We start from the raw sequence: 13,557 nt of genomic DNA on the forward strand, positions 1-13,557 counted from the left end.
TTTGGTGGTTCTAGGCAGCCCCAGCGATTCCACAGGCCCTAGGCCTGCTTTCTAATGCTCACTTGGTTCTTATACCACTATTTTAGTATATGGTTTGTGAGGTCCCTAGGGCATAACGTATACTGTGCAACTTATCGTATGCTAATTAAGTTCCTTGTATTGTACTTTTATCTCTTACCTCATAAAGAGTGCAGAGGGGTTGTGTTTAGAATAAATACATATATTTGATATATACCTTGTGTGGTGTGCTTTCATTTGATCATTCAAGAGATTATAATTGGTAAAACAACTTGCTTAACTCGTCTCCAAGTCTTAGCCTGAAAGCTGCTCTCCACAGCTACCACTAGGATAGCTTTCTATAAGGTTGACTTTATAACCTACCATCAATAAGGATCGTTTGGACTGGTGCAAGGTGCCCACTAGAATAGTGGACATCATATACCAGGCGAAGTTCTCACATGGTGGCCCTCCCAATTTTCGGGTAGTTGCATGTAGAATCGGGCCCTGCACTCCCAATAGTGGACCACAAGGCTGAAGGTGCCCCCCTGCATATCAACTTATATGGTGGTGCTACCAATTGAGCTTATTGCTTATCCTTTTATTGTCCTATAGCCCCTGAAACAACAAGAGAATTGTGTTAATTTCATTGCTATTCTAGTGTGCGCTTGTTCCTCTCCACATATGTTTGTTCGCATCTCATATTCGTTGACATTGTCATATTATCTTAGCACATCTTAAAGGACTGTCTGACTGTGCCATTCCATAATGATATTGCTCTCCATGTGAACTTGGCCCCTGTAGGCCCTTTGTCGTGGGCTAATACTGGTCCTGTGTTGCTGAGACCCAGTCTGCCTGTGCAGTCAGGAGGTTGGGGCTTAGCCATACAGTTATTACATTCGGAATGGTGAGTGTATGAAAGGGCCCTTTCTGCATGGTTACCCCCTTACGTTTTGCCAGAAACCTGATGCAATGTGAGTTAGTGTGCCCTGGGACCCTGCCAATCAGGTTTCCTGGGCCTGTATTCTTTCCCTAACCTCTACCACTGTTTCCACAATTGGCACAACTCTGGCCTACCTGTGAGTCCCTTGTAAGGGGTACCTATGGTACCAAGGGCCTGGTACCATTGGAAGGCCTCTGAGGGTGGCATAATACATGCTTCAGCCCTCAGACTTCTCACCACAAACATTTACCACTGCCAATGCAGCCTGCATGTTTTAGTGTAGCTAAAAGTGGAGAGTCGATATGACACACATCCCTGTGCCATGCCTGCCTAGCACTAGATGAGGCCACGGTAAGTCACCCTTAGGGCAGGGTGCACTGTACCTCGTGAGGACCTATATGCATGAGCAGACTGGACCCTTTAATATCTAAGGCCATTCTTAAATATTATAAGTGTCCAGTAAAGCCATCTTGAGTATATGGTCTAGAAACTGGTCATTAGGAGTTTCCTAGCACCATAATGGCTTTACTGCATCCTGAGCTGTTTGGTATCAAACATGTCAAAATAATAAACCTGCACTGATCCCAGTGTCAGCTGTATTATTCCCTGCACTCAGGAGTCTAACCTCTGGTGGGTTTCTGACTGGTGAACTCCAGCCTGCTGCCACAAGACCAGTTTCTGGACCCCTCGGTGGGAGTTTTTGCTCCATGGGGCCAGAAACAAAGCCTTCAGCTGTTCCTGGGTGGAGGTGTTCACACCGCCCCCAGGTCACGAAGAGCAGTCTGTGGCAGGGAAGCCTCAAAGGCTTTACCGCCTTTCCAACGCAATCCCCTGACGCTCCTGACATCAGGAGCAGTCCCCCTTACTGTCTTACCCCCATTTTGGCGGGAAGACAGGCGGGACATATCAGACCAGCACTGAAGGTGTGACCCCCCTCTGATAACCCCACCTCTCAGGTGGAAGAAGTAAAGTGAAGCCCACTATTCAGTGCCCTCCATCTTGCAGATGGCAGGGACCCTCCAGTCAGAGTTAAAGATTGTGCCCACTCACCCACGGGGGTGAGCACACTAAGGTTGTAGTCACCCTCAGGATGGTAGTCCATTGGCTAATACCTCGAGACCCCTTAAATGCCCCCTAAATACAGTATTTAGGGGGCAGCCCTGAACCAAGAATTCAGAAATCAACAACCTAAGAAGATTGTAACCCGAAGACGCCGCAGCAGAGAAGACTCCAAGCCAAAATGATTTGGCCCCAGCCCCACAGTCCTGCTTGCAGCTCCGACTCACCCTGCGCAGAAAACGAAGGCTCCAAAAAGTATCAGCTACCTCCAGACTTGGTGAGGACTGATTCCCTGCTTCCACAAAGACTCTAGACTCCTAAGGACTGCAGCCCTGGTCTCAGGAGAAGACCAAGCCGCTGCGGAGCCAAAAACCCCTGACCTATGCACCGGCATCCGTTGACCGGTCCTGGAGTGGTTTCCAACGGTCCTGACCTCCAATCTATCGGGGGGGGGTCACCTCCAAGGTCTATTGTAGACCCCTGCAGCCTCTTCACGATGACCCCCTCAAATGTGACCTTCCCGGTAAAGAGAAACCTGATGTCGAAAGACACCCCTGACTCCTCTGGCCCTGCGTCCTTGTGACCAGATCTAACAGTGTCCTATCGCCTGGCATCTCAACTTCCTCCCCTGGCTGTTGATTTCACTGAAGTGACGATCTGAGCCTGCAGCCTGAAACAAGAACCAACAACCTCCATGGGGTAACATTGGCCTCCTGATGCTGTGTGAGCACCCTGCACCCAGCCGTTCCTGTGCTGCTGGTGGTGTGGTTTGGTGCTATCTTGGCCCCTCCTTTGTACTTAAGTCCTGAAGAGTCCTCAAAGGCTGCTTTACCTCCCCGTGTGCAGCGTGGAGAAGTGTGGCTCAATGAGTGGAGAAGTGTGGCTCAATGATTAGAGCGGCAGACTCTGATGCAGAGGTCTAGCCCAGGACCAGGGTTCAATTCCCCGCCTCGGTGGGTCTTGGGCTCAAAATTCCACGGACCTAATAATTCTCGCCTCGGTGCCTATTCCAATCATGGAGTCCCACTCTGCAACTCTGGGCAATAGCGTGCTTAATCTCCACAACGGCCCCCACAACGCTAAGGATGCCTGTCCCCCACCTTGGGGATGCCCAGGAGTGGATGCCTCACAGGGAAAGCCAGGATGGGTTCCACAGTGGTATTCGTACAAGCGCCTTGAGACCCTTGCGGGTGAGTAGTGCGCTATACAAGTATCAATTTACATTTACATTTGCCTCCAACCGATGTGCCCCTACTCTCCATAGACTAACCTTGGCACCTTTAAACTCTGCACCCAGCCACCCTAGTGCTGCTGGTGGTGCACCTTGAGTGCTGAATTGAATCTTGGGGAACCTTGGTTCTCCAGTATTGGGGTGTCTTTCATAGATTCACATGCTTGAATATTCCTAGTCGTCAAAGTGGGAGCCCCACGGTAAATAAAATAACAATAAAACCAATCATATATGTATATAAAAACATAATGCATACATCCTAAAACCATAAATACTCATAAGTACCAAGGTTAGCATTAACACATAGAAAATACATTAGAAGAAAAAAGGCACTTTAATAACATATCCATGTCATTATGCTAGTCCAAACTACAGCCAATCAGGCGCATGCACCCCTCTAGAACCTTCTCCTCAGAGGCTCGGGCCCTCAGATTTTCTACCGCACGTCGTGTGAAGGGAGTCTCCCTGAGCTCTACTTCCTTTGAATTTTTTTCAGCTTTTGGAATGTCTTTAAGTAAGAATCTCTTTTTCGACCATGTGCTTCTTGTGAGAAGTTGCGGCTCTTCTCAGAGGACTATCACAAGAAGTGTGTTTAATGCCTCTATCTAGAACATGAGGTAGGCAACTGTAAAATTTGCAGGACTTTCTCAACCAAGACCCTTAAGGACAGGGAAGGGCGTCTCCTGTGGTTGCAGAGGTTGAAGGATAAGGATTCACCCTTTTGATGCAGAAAGCCTTGCGTCAGGTTTGTCTACAGCCACTTCCAAGTGTAGCAGTGTGCAGGACTTGCCCTCTCCATTCTTAAAGAAGAGGAAACTTCAGCTCCAGAAGGCTCCTGCTGTGTCTCCACCTCTTCCTGCTACGCCTACGCCCCAGAGATCTGACTCTCAGGCGTCCACGGCTTCTTCTACACATGTTTCTGCTAAAAAACGTGCCACATCGTCGACGGAAGCGTCGTCGATCTGTCCGACGACGAGATCTGTCTTTTCTAGCTCTCTGATGATGACAGTGACAATGACTTCTGCCAGCAGGTCGTCGACGGCGACTGCGTCGACGTAGTCAGTGTCGACAGTGGTGTGTGTGAGCCTCAAATCAGTCTTGTCGGCGATTCCGATTTACTTGTCGACGACAAAAAAGTGAGTCTCGTCGACATCCAAATCTTCGTAGACGTCTTCTGTGAAAAAAGCCTCTTCGTTGGTGGGTGCTCCATCGACGACAGCCCGGTCGACGACAGTTTCGTCGGCGGCGGCTCCATCGGCGGTGACTCCATCGACGACAGCTACGTCGAGGGCGGTGGTCTTGTCGTCGACGGCTTCGTCGACGGTGGTTGCCCCGTCGACGGAGTTACGGTCGTCGACATCTACCTTTGCATCATTACCTCTGCTGCCAATTTCAACGTCCAGCTCCGTGACTCATGCTGTTGACCCTTGGCTCCTACGCCGACATGGGTCTTTGGTTCGTCTTCTGATTCCACCACACTCTTAGCCTTCATCGCCTCTTTTTGCCACGGGTTCGGAGCATGACTCTGGTTCTGATGAGGAGGAAGATGATAGATTTCGTGCAGCTCGAAGCCCTTCGGAGCTGATCATCAAATGTTAGGACTATGAGGAGGATCAGGAGGAACATTATTTTCATGAGGAGGAACCTTCTACGCAGGTTCCCACAGCACAAATACCGCTCTCCCTCATTTCTAATCTCCAGTACATGTTGGAGGATTATAATAGACGATTTCCACTGTCTCACCATGGATCTCCTACATCTACTGCACTGCCGGGGCTTTCTGCGCCATCTGTTCAGATTCAGGCAGCTGTTGATGAGGAAGATGACGTTCGCCCGTTTCGGGAAGACGGCGAAGTAGATGACGATGATGGGACATGGCGGATTGGGACGATTATCAGATCCATACACCGTTGCCGCCTCCTTCGGGTCCTAGGGATTCCCCTCGTGTTTATATCGCTGGTTTCCACCAACCTATGGAAAGAGGAGCGCTACGCTTTAAACTCCCAATGGTTTTGAAAGATGAAGATTGTTTTCTTCATGACTTCAAGAGTCAGCCTCTTAAACAGGTCCGTGCAGTGCCCATAATTGACTTTATCTGGAACGAAGGTGTCAAACTGATACAAACGTTAAAGTCTATTCCGGCGCTTCTTCCACATTTGGAGAAAAAATACAGGGCACTCCAGGGTTCTCCAGCTTGCCTTGTAGCACAGCCTAAACCCAACTCCGTTATCACCCAGGCTGCACATTTCCAGGAATCCATCTTCTTCTATTACTGCGCCTCCTGAACGTGAGGGATGTCGGCTTGATGCCATTGGGCGAAAATGTTCCACTATGGCTTCTACCACCGTGAGGGCTGCGAATTCTCTAGCCATTCTGGGTCGTTACGACCGCCAGATGTGGTCTGATAAGTCCTCTTTTATCGACCTCATTCCTCAGCCTTATAGAGCGGAGGCTTTCAAGATTCTTCAGGAGAGAGAGAGCGTCATCGGAGATTATAGACTGCTCTGTGAACATTGCATGTACTGGTTTTCATCAGCTTGCGGAGGCAGCCGTTTTACGTCATCAGTGCTGGCTTTGTTCCACCTCTTTTTGCCGGGAGGTTCAGGCGAAAATCCTCGACATGCCCTATGACGGCAAATCGCTTTTTGGCCAGCATGTGGACGACGCACTTCAAACCATCAAAAAGGACACTGATCCTGCTCGGGCCCTAGGCACTTTGCAGTTTCGCAAGCAGCCTTTTCGAGGTGCGTGCAGACGTGGCACCACCTCTTCTTTTCGCGGCGGATCAAATCAGTACCGCTCCTACAGTCAAGGAAATTAAGGATATTCCTCTCGATCACAACAATCTTATCGGCAACAGTCTACCAGGTCTTACAGAGGAAAGTCTTCCTACAGAGGCTTCGTTTCTAAGAAGCAATGACTTGCCTCCCCCTCTCAAAGTTGGAGGTCGAATTTCTCTTTTCTTTTCCAATTGGTCTTTAATCACTTTGGACCTTTGGGTGCTAGACATTGTATCAAAACACTCCTCAAACTGGTCCACCTCCAGCTCACCTCAAGGAGCTCTTTCAACAAATTTGACTCATGATTCAGAAAGGTGCCATCGAAGTGGTTCCCAAGTCTCAGAAGGGGATGGGATTCTATTCCCGTTTTTTCCTGGTCCTCAAGAAGTCCGACGAATAGCGTCCAATCCTCGACTTAAGGGCCCTAAACAGGTACCTGACACGCCAATCCTTCAGCATGCTCACTGAAATTCTCCGCCTTCTTGACCACCATCGATCTCCAGGACGCTTATTTCCGCGTGCCGATTCTTCCAAGGCACTCAAAGTACTTGCTCTTCCGGGTAGGGCGCAGAGATTTTCAATTCAAGGTTCTACCGTTTGGCCTTCGCTCCGCCCCTCGCGTCTTCACGAAAGTGTTGACCCCGGTGGTGGCATATCTGCGTTTGAAGGGTGTCCACATTTTTCCCTACCTGGACGACTGTCTCATCAAGTCGCAGTCTTGTCATCAGGCGTCTCTGGACACTCAATTCTGTCAGAATCTATTCCACTCCCTGGGACTGTCCAACACCGAGAAGTCTCAGGTCGATCCAGCTCCCTGCAGGACTTTTCTAGGCGCCACTCTGAATACATCAATAGCGAAGGCATTCATGTCTCACGAATGTCAGCTACAGATTCTACGCCTAGTTGTTCTAATCCGTTCACAAGGGTCAGTTTCAGTTCGTGTATTGAAATCTTTTCTCGGGATGGCGTCCTCCTGCATCTCCCTGATCCCAAATTGCAGGCTCAAGAGTCGTCCAATTCAGGAGGAACTGGACAAACAGTGGCGTCCGGTCACCAGCTCTTTCAGCGATTTGGTCCTGGTGACTGCTCAAATGAGGTTCGCTCTCCGCTGGTGGGTTCAACTGTCCAACATCGCTGCCGGTACTTCTTTCCTGACCATCTCTCCAGAGCTCGTCTTTACCACGGATTCCTCCCTGGAAGGTTGGGATGCACATCTTCAGGGGCTATCCATAAAGGGCAAGTGGACACTGTCTCAACGTTCCTGGCACATCAACCTACTGGAACTAATGGCCATTTCTCTCGCGCTCAATTCTTTCTGTCTTCTTCTTCAGAGAGAATCAGTGCTCATTCAAACCGACAATACCACCAGTATGCACTATTTTAACTAACAGGGCGGCACCAAGTCACCGCTCCTCTCGCAGCTGGCACACAGCATCTGGAATTGGGCACTCAGTCACCAAATTACCCTGATAGCGGTTCACCTACCAGGCATCTCCAACATCCTGGCGGATTCCCACAGCAGGTCCGCGTGCTCGACCCATGAGTGGGAGTTGCATCAGCCGACTCTACTCTTCATCGTTCGGCTGTGGGGTCGCCCAAACCTGGATCTTTTTGCGAGCCCTGTGAACCGGAAATGCCCGTCTTGTGCAAGCTGGCTTCCACACCAAGGGTCGTGCGGGAATGCCCTTTTGAGGGACTGGTGCAATCTATTCACCTATGCTTTTCCGCCGATCCCGCTGGTTCCTCGAGTGTTGTGGAAAATGCGGAGACAGCCGTGCCACATTATCCTGATCGCTTTCAGATGGCCTCGACAAGCGTGGTTCTCGGAACTGCTGCTTCTCTCACATTGCGAACCCACCCTCCTTCGCCCTCGGGCGGATCTCCTCATAATGGACAAGGGTCAGATCTGCCATCCGGACCCCTGCTCTCTCAAATTGTCGGCCTGGAACCTGAGCACCTTGAATTTGCCCATTTGAACATTTCGCCGGAATGTAGAGATGTTCTTGCCAATGCGAGGGCTCTGTCCACAGTAAAGACTTACAAGTTGAAGTGGAAAAGGTTCTGTCAATGGTGTGCATCTGCCAACATACACCCGTGCACTCTTCTCCTGCTCATCTTATGTCGTTCTTTCTGCAGTTGGCTCAATCAGGACTTTCCCACTTCACTTTGAAGGTCTTCCTTGCGGCAATATCTCGTTTTCGGCAGGATGGGTCTTCCTTTCTCTACTCTTCCAGAGTAATTCGTCAGTTTTTCAAGGGGCTATTTAGAATGTTTCCGCCCATTTGACGTCCTCCTCCTACATGGCATCTCAACGTTGTTTTGGCACAATTGATGAAGATGCCTTTTGAGCCCATCCACAAAGCGGATTTGAAATTTCTGACCTGGAAGGTTGCTCTCCTTCTTGCCCTGACCTCCTCTCGTCGCGTGAGTGATATCCACGCCTTCACCATTCAGCCTCCTTTCCTTCAATTCAAATCAGACTCAAAATGTCCGCCAAAAGATAGATCCCCTCCATCTTGAAATGTCTGTAGAGGACAAAGCAGTTGAACTCCTTCAGATTGAGAACTAAGCAATAGCCGCCGCCTTTTTTCTGGACCAAGAAGACGTTGCTGCAGAAACCGCCCGGCTTGTCCTCCCAGTAGGCCACCACTTGTTTTTGCAGCAATTCTATCTCTTGATCTATAAAATTCATGTCTAGTTGGGAAAAATACAGTGGAGTGGGAGGAGAGTCTTGCACTGGGGTTTGATAAAAATCTATGTGGAAACCGGCCACTGTCTGCAGTACCCAGGAATCCTGTGTAATCTGGGCCCAACTGTGCAGAAAGTGCCGAATCGACCCCCCCAGAGGATAAGTGAAAAGAGGTGTTGGACTCACCTACAGTAAGTTGTGGCTGAAAGTTACCCCTTTGACCGCCACAACGAAATCTGCCTCTGTACTGACGCCTGGAGGGGTAGAAGGTTCCGTGTCTGGTGGTATCCTGAAAGTCCCCTCTGCCTCTGCCATATCCACCTCTGTTTGGGCCCTGGTAGTAAGAACGGCCTGGCGAGCAGACCCTGCCTCGCCCGGCCCTCCCAAAAAGGCCAGTTTGGAAAACTTTCCGAAGATTGGTCTGAGCCTTATCCAGTGAGGTAAAGGTCCCTACATATTTGGAGACATCCTTTACAAACTTGTCCCCGAAAAGCAAACCCTCTGGTAATGGACCTGGTTCGGCTGCTGCCAGTTCCGTAAGGTTGTTGTCCATCCTCATGAGCAATGATTTTATACGCTCCGAGGATATGGCACAATTGGTGTTTCCTATGAAACAAATAACACGTTGTGCCCATCCCGCAAGGATGTCTGGGTCTATGAGCGCTCCAGTTTTCTTGGCAACTAAATCCAATTTGAGAATTTTCGGCAGCGGGCCGACGGTGTCCAAGAGCTTGCCTTGGCAACTGCGCCAAGCTCTACCGATCCCTTTCTTAGGGTCCTGACAAACTTTTTAAGGAATGCCAGCATATTTGGGTCTATCTCCGGCGTCTCCGCAACCTTGTCCGGGACATCCGGCCATGGGCACTCCGAGCTTAGCTCTCTCCTGACCTCGCTATCAAATCTACGCCTAAGGTTCTGATGGATGTAGTTAGCAACCTCAGGAGGAGGAGCCCAATCGGAAGAACGAGGGTGTACAATGTCTGTCGGGTTGAAGTCAAAAGGTGATGTAGACTGGTACACAGGCGCCGACTGGGATTTCCCAGAGCGCCTCTTGACCTTTTTAGGTCGAGCCTGGCGTACGCAGCGCAAAGCGCTGTCGCCAGCAAGGTTTATTGTTGTGGACTTGCCTCGGAAGTGAGACAGGAGATTGGCACGCGCAGAGCTTTTGACGAATTGCGCAGGTGTACGCGCACGTACAGCCACGCGCTGTGCACATCGCCTGTCCTGCTTCCGAGGCAAGTCAGCCTTCTGCAATAGCATAGCATTTTTTTTATGCTCGGCAGCGTGCTCCACACGCCCCACTTACCGGCTCTTGTGGGGGCTCTGCCCTGCTCCCTGGCTGGTCTCCTCGTGGCATGGGGGCCCTCTTTTCTGGTCACACGCGGGGCTCCGTCATGCTCACAGGAGCCCCGCAGCAGCATTCACAAAGGCGGGGTGGGCTCCCGTCGGACTTCTCTCTGCGGGAGAGCTCCATGCCTCCATCACACGGACTACAACACGCAGGCTCCCTCAGTTCACAGGAGACCTGGACACTGCCGCTCGCTCCATGCCCCTGGCAAAGTTGGCCGCACGCATGCGCAGTGCGTGTGTGTTCCTGTGAATACGTGCGTCGCCGCTTTGTTTCCTTACTGTTGTGTGTGCTCGTGAGTTTTCCCGTCCTCTTTGGTCTCAAACACGAGCGTGATGGTTACTGCGCTCGTGTTATCTTTCCAAAGATGCATCGGCTCGTGGAGAATGTGAGTAGAATGTTATTATTAGAAATGCCGGTACTGGGCTCTTGGGGGGCATTCTGTAACTGACTGGCGTTTCCTTCATACCTCCTTCAATAAACGGATTCTCCGGAAAGCTTTTCTTTGCTTTTTTGTATGCCTTTATGCTTTCCCCACACTTACCCCCGTCGACTCGTTACTAGAGAAGCCACACTAGGTATAATTTTGCCCCTTTCCCCTTCCCTCTGGCCCTCCACCCACAGCATATGTCCGGCATCACACCCTCTAGCGCCTCTGGCATGAGTAGCATTTTGCTGTGATCTATGCCAGTCTGCTAGCCCGTTTTCTAATCCTAGTTTCTCCCGCACCAACAACCCCTGGCTTGCTCCCTACACCTGCCTCCCCTCCGGGATGAGCGACTTCTCGCTGGGTGAGCTGTGCTGTCTCTTCTGCTGCCCGCCATGCCCCAAACGGATTGCCGCCAAGCTCCCCTTCATGCCCCCTGAGTCCACTTATACGGTGCGGGAGGAGGAGGGTCCGGGCGAGGTCTGCTCTCTGGAGCTCTCCCCGCGTGCGGACTGGCCTTACTCTGTCCAGGAGTCGGCCGCCCTGGAGGTGAGCCGGGTTCGCACAGCCCGAGGGAGCCGCCTGGGCCTTTTGCTGGTGCGCTGCGCGCCCGCTACACCTTGTTCTACTCGAATGGCAACGCCGTAGACCTGGGTCAAATGTGTGGCTTCTACATCGGCCTGGGATCCCGGATAAAATGCAACGTCTTCAGCTACGACTACTCTAGCTACGGGGCCAGCAGTGGCCGGCCTTCTGAGGAGAACCTGTATGCGGACATGGAGGCAGCATGGGGGCCGCTGAGGGAGAGGTGAGGGACTCCACTGATTTCACCTCAACAAATCAACCGCTTGTACTTCCACATACAGATGGGAATCTGAAATCAGTGTAAAATGTATGTTCGAGGCATGTGGGCTGCTGAATTCATATCTGTGCATAGATCGCCGCCTAGTGTTGGGTCCGGATGATTGCACATTGTTGTCCTGGAAGAGTCTTCGAAGTATCACGAGATAGGTGGCTCCTCCTCTAGAATACAGTGCGCATGGGCATCCTCTCCATCTTCAGATTGTTTTTTTCCGCCATTGGGTTCGGATGTACTTTCGAGACTCTGAGTTCGGAATCGATTAAAACTTTCTAAAGGCCAAAAGGCCTTCGGGGTCGTCGGTATTGTTATTCGATCGGTGCCGACAACTTTATTCCTGTTGTTTTTACTCAGGACGTCGAATCAGGCCGCGTGGCCTTTTCGACACCAAGGGACTGATCATCGATGGAACGAAGTCCATTCAAAAGATGCCCCAACTGTAATTCTAAATACCCACACATAGATAAACACCCGGTGTGTAACAAGTGTTTATCTCCAGAACACAATGAAGCCTACTGCTTAGCCTGTGCTCAATTTCGATCGAAAAAGACACTTCGGGTTCGACGAGCAGCGAGGCAGACGATGCAGAAGTCAGCGCCTAAGTTAGAAAATATCTTTGAAGACGACGAAGAGGTCGTCGAAGCTGAAGACTCAGATCAGCAGACGGAGCAGGGGTCAGAACATGACTCCAACTACTACATCGACGATGAAGAAGACATCATCGAGGTAGGGGACGACGATCCAGGCATCGGAGCCGTCGAGGACGACTCCGGCGAGGACACTGGGCCGACCGTGAGTACGGAGCCCAATACATTTACTGATACGCTTCCAGAGGCTCAGGTCGAGGCATCGCCGGAAGGCCTTAGCCAAGATCAAAACATCGATTCTATAGCCCCGCATTTAAGCTCGGCTAAAAATATCATACAAGAGCCATCGGTGCGACATTACCAAACTTTGGGGAAATCGAAACCGAAAGTGATGGAAGCAAAGCAGAAACAGAAACTGATAGACTTCACAGTCTTCGGACCAAGAAGTGTATCCATCGAAGCCGACCAAGCAGACAAAGGTCGTTGACCCGTCTGGGTCGCATGCAAGGGTTGTCGAGCCGAGAGCCAGTACACCCGTGTCCACTTTTAAGCTAAAGGCTGTCGAACCGACGAGATCGACGCCAAGCAACACAAACAAAGGACTCGAACAGAAGACGGTTGTCGAACCGAAATAAAAAGTCGACAAACCAAGGCCAGTGCACACAAAAACACTTGAGCCGAGGACAAGGATCGAACCGAAGGGGTCCGTTGAGCCGAGGCAACAAAACATCGCTCCGAAGCAGCAAGCTCCGAAGACGACGCCAGCCCACAGAATGGTTATCGAACAAGCAAAAAAAGTCGGATCGATAACAACGACTCCGAAAAAGTTCATACAGTCTAAGACCACTGTTGAGACACCAAAGTATCTCGAACCAATTAAATTCGGACTTCTTACACACGTGAAGCCAAGAGCGGTCGAACAAACCTCCGGATTCGAACCGACACAAACAAAAAAGGCGAAATCTGGGGAAAGAGCTAAAACACCTGAGCCCTCAACAGAGGAACAGTCAAAACTGTATGTTGACCCCGATACTGGCAGAGTTACCCTATTAAAAAGGAAAATCAGACCAGACACGCAGAGTTGTATAAAATACCACTCAAAAGAAAAAGAGACACTTCAACATCTCCAGTTCTTTTTGAGCCTATCACACCATATGTGCAAGAAACCTATACATATTCTCCCACACGCGCAGACGACTATGGGGAGTATGAGGACAATGAACAATACAATTATCCAGTGGACACTGACCAGGACACACAAAATCAACCATGGCCTGACCCTGTAGATCCTGGAGATTCTCAGCCAATTCCAGACAATACTGCATACCCTGTTAAGACTTCGCCTACAGAGGACACAGCTGCCTTCAATGCATTGGTAGAAAGAGCATCACACAATCACCACGTGGAGATGCATGCAGATCAAATTGACGAAGACTTCCTCTTTGACACGTTCAACACCTCAGAAAAAACTGTCAAAACATTACCAATGTTAAAAGGGGTGCTTAAACATGCAGGGGACATATTTAAAGAAACAACCAGGGCACGGGTCATTAACCCTAGAATAGAGAGAACATATAGGCCAGCACCAGTGGACCCTACATACATTAAGGGACAGCTGCCTTTAGACTCTTTGGTCG

General features: G+C 50.4%; 1 protein-coding gene and 1 pseudogene across 1 annotated transcript in view; both read left to right on the forward strand.

The window, feature by feature from the left end:
• The window catches only part of LOC147748826 (PAN2-PAN3 deadenylation complex catalytic subunit PAN2-like), a 771,836-nt gene that overhangs the window by 43,696 nt on the left and 714,583 nt on the right, over positions 1-13,557 (forward strand). The window lies entirely within an intron of this gene.
• On the forward strand, positions 10,820-11,352 carry LOC147748827 (alpha/beta hydrolase domain-containing protein 17C pseudogene; annotated as a pseudogene).

The sequence above is a fragment of the Lissotriton vulgaris genome, chromosome 1_1 (assembly GCF_964263255.1).
Source record: "Lissotriton vulgaris chromosome 1_1, aLisVul1.2, whole genome shotgun sequence".
NCBI classification, from domain to species: domain Eukaryota; kingdom Metazoa; phylum Chordata; class Amphibia; order Caudata; family Salamandridae; genus Lissotriton; species Lissotriton vulgaris.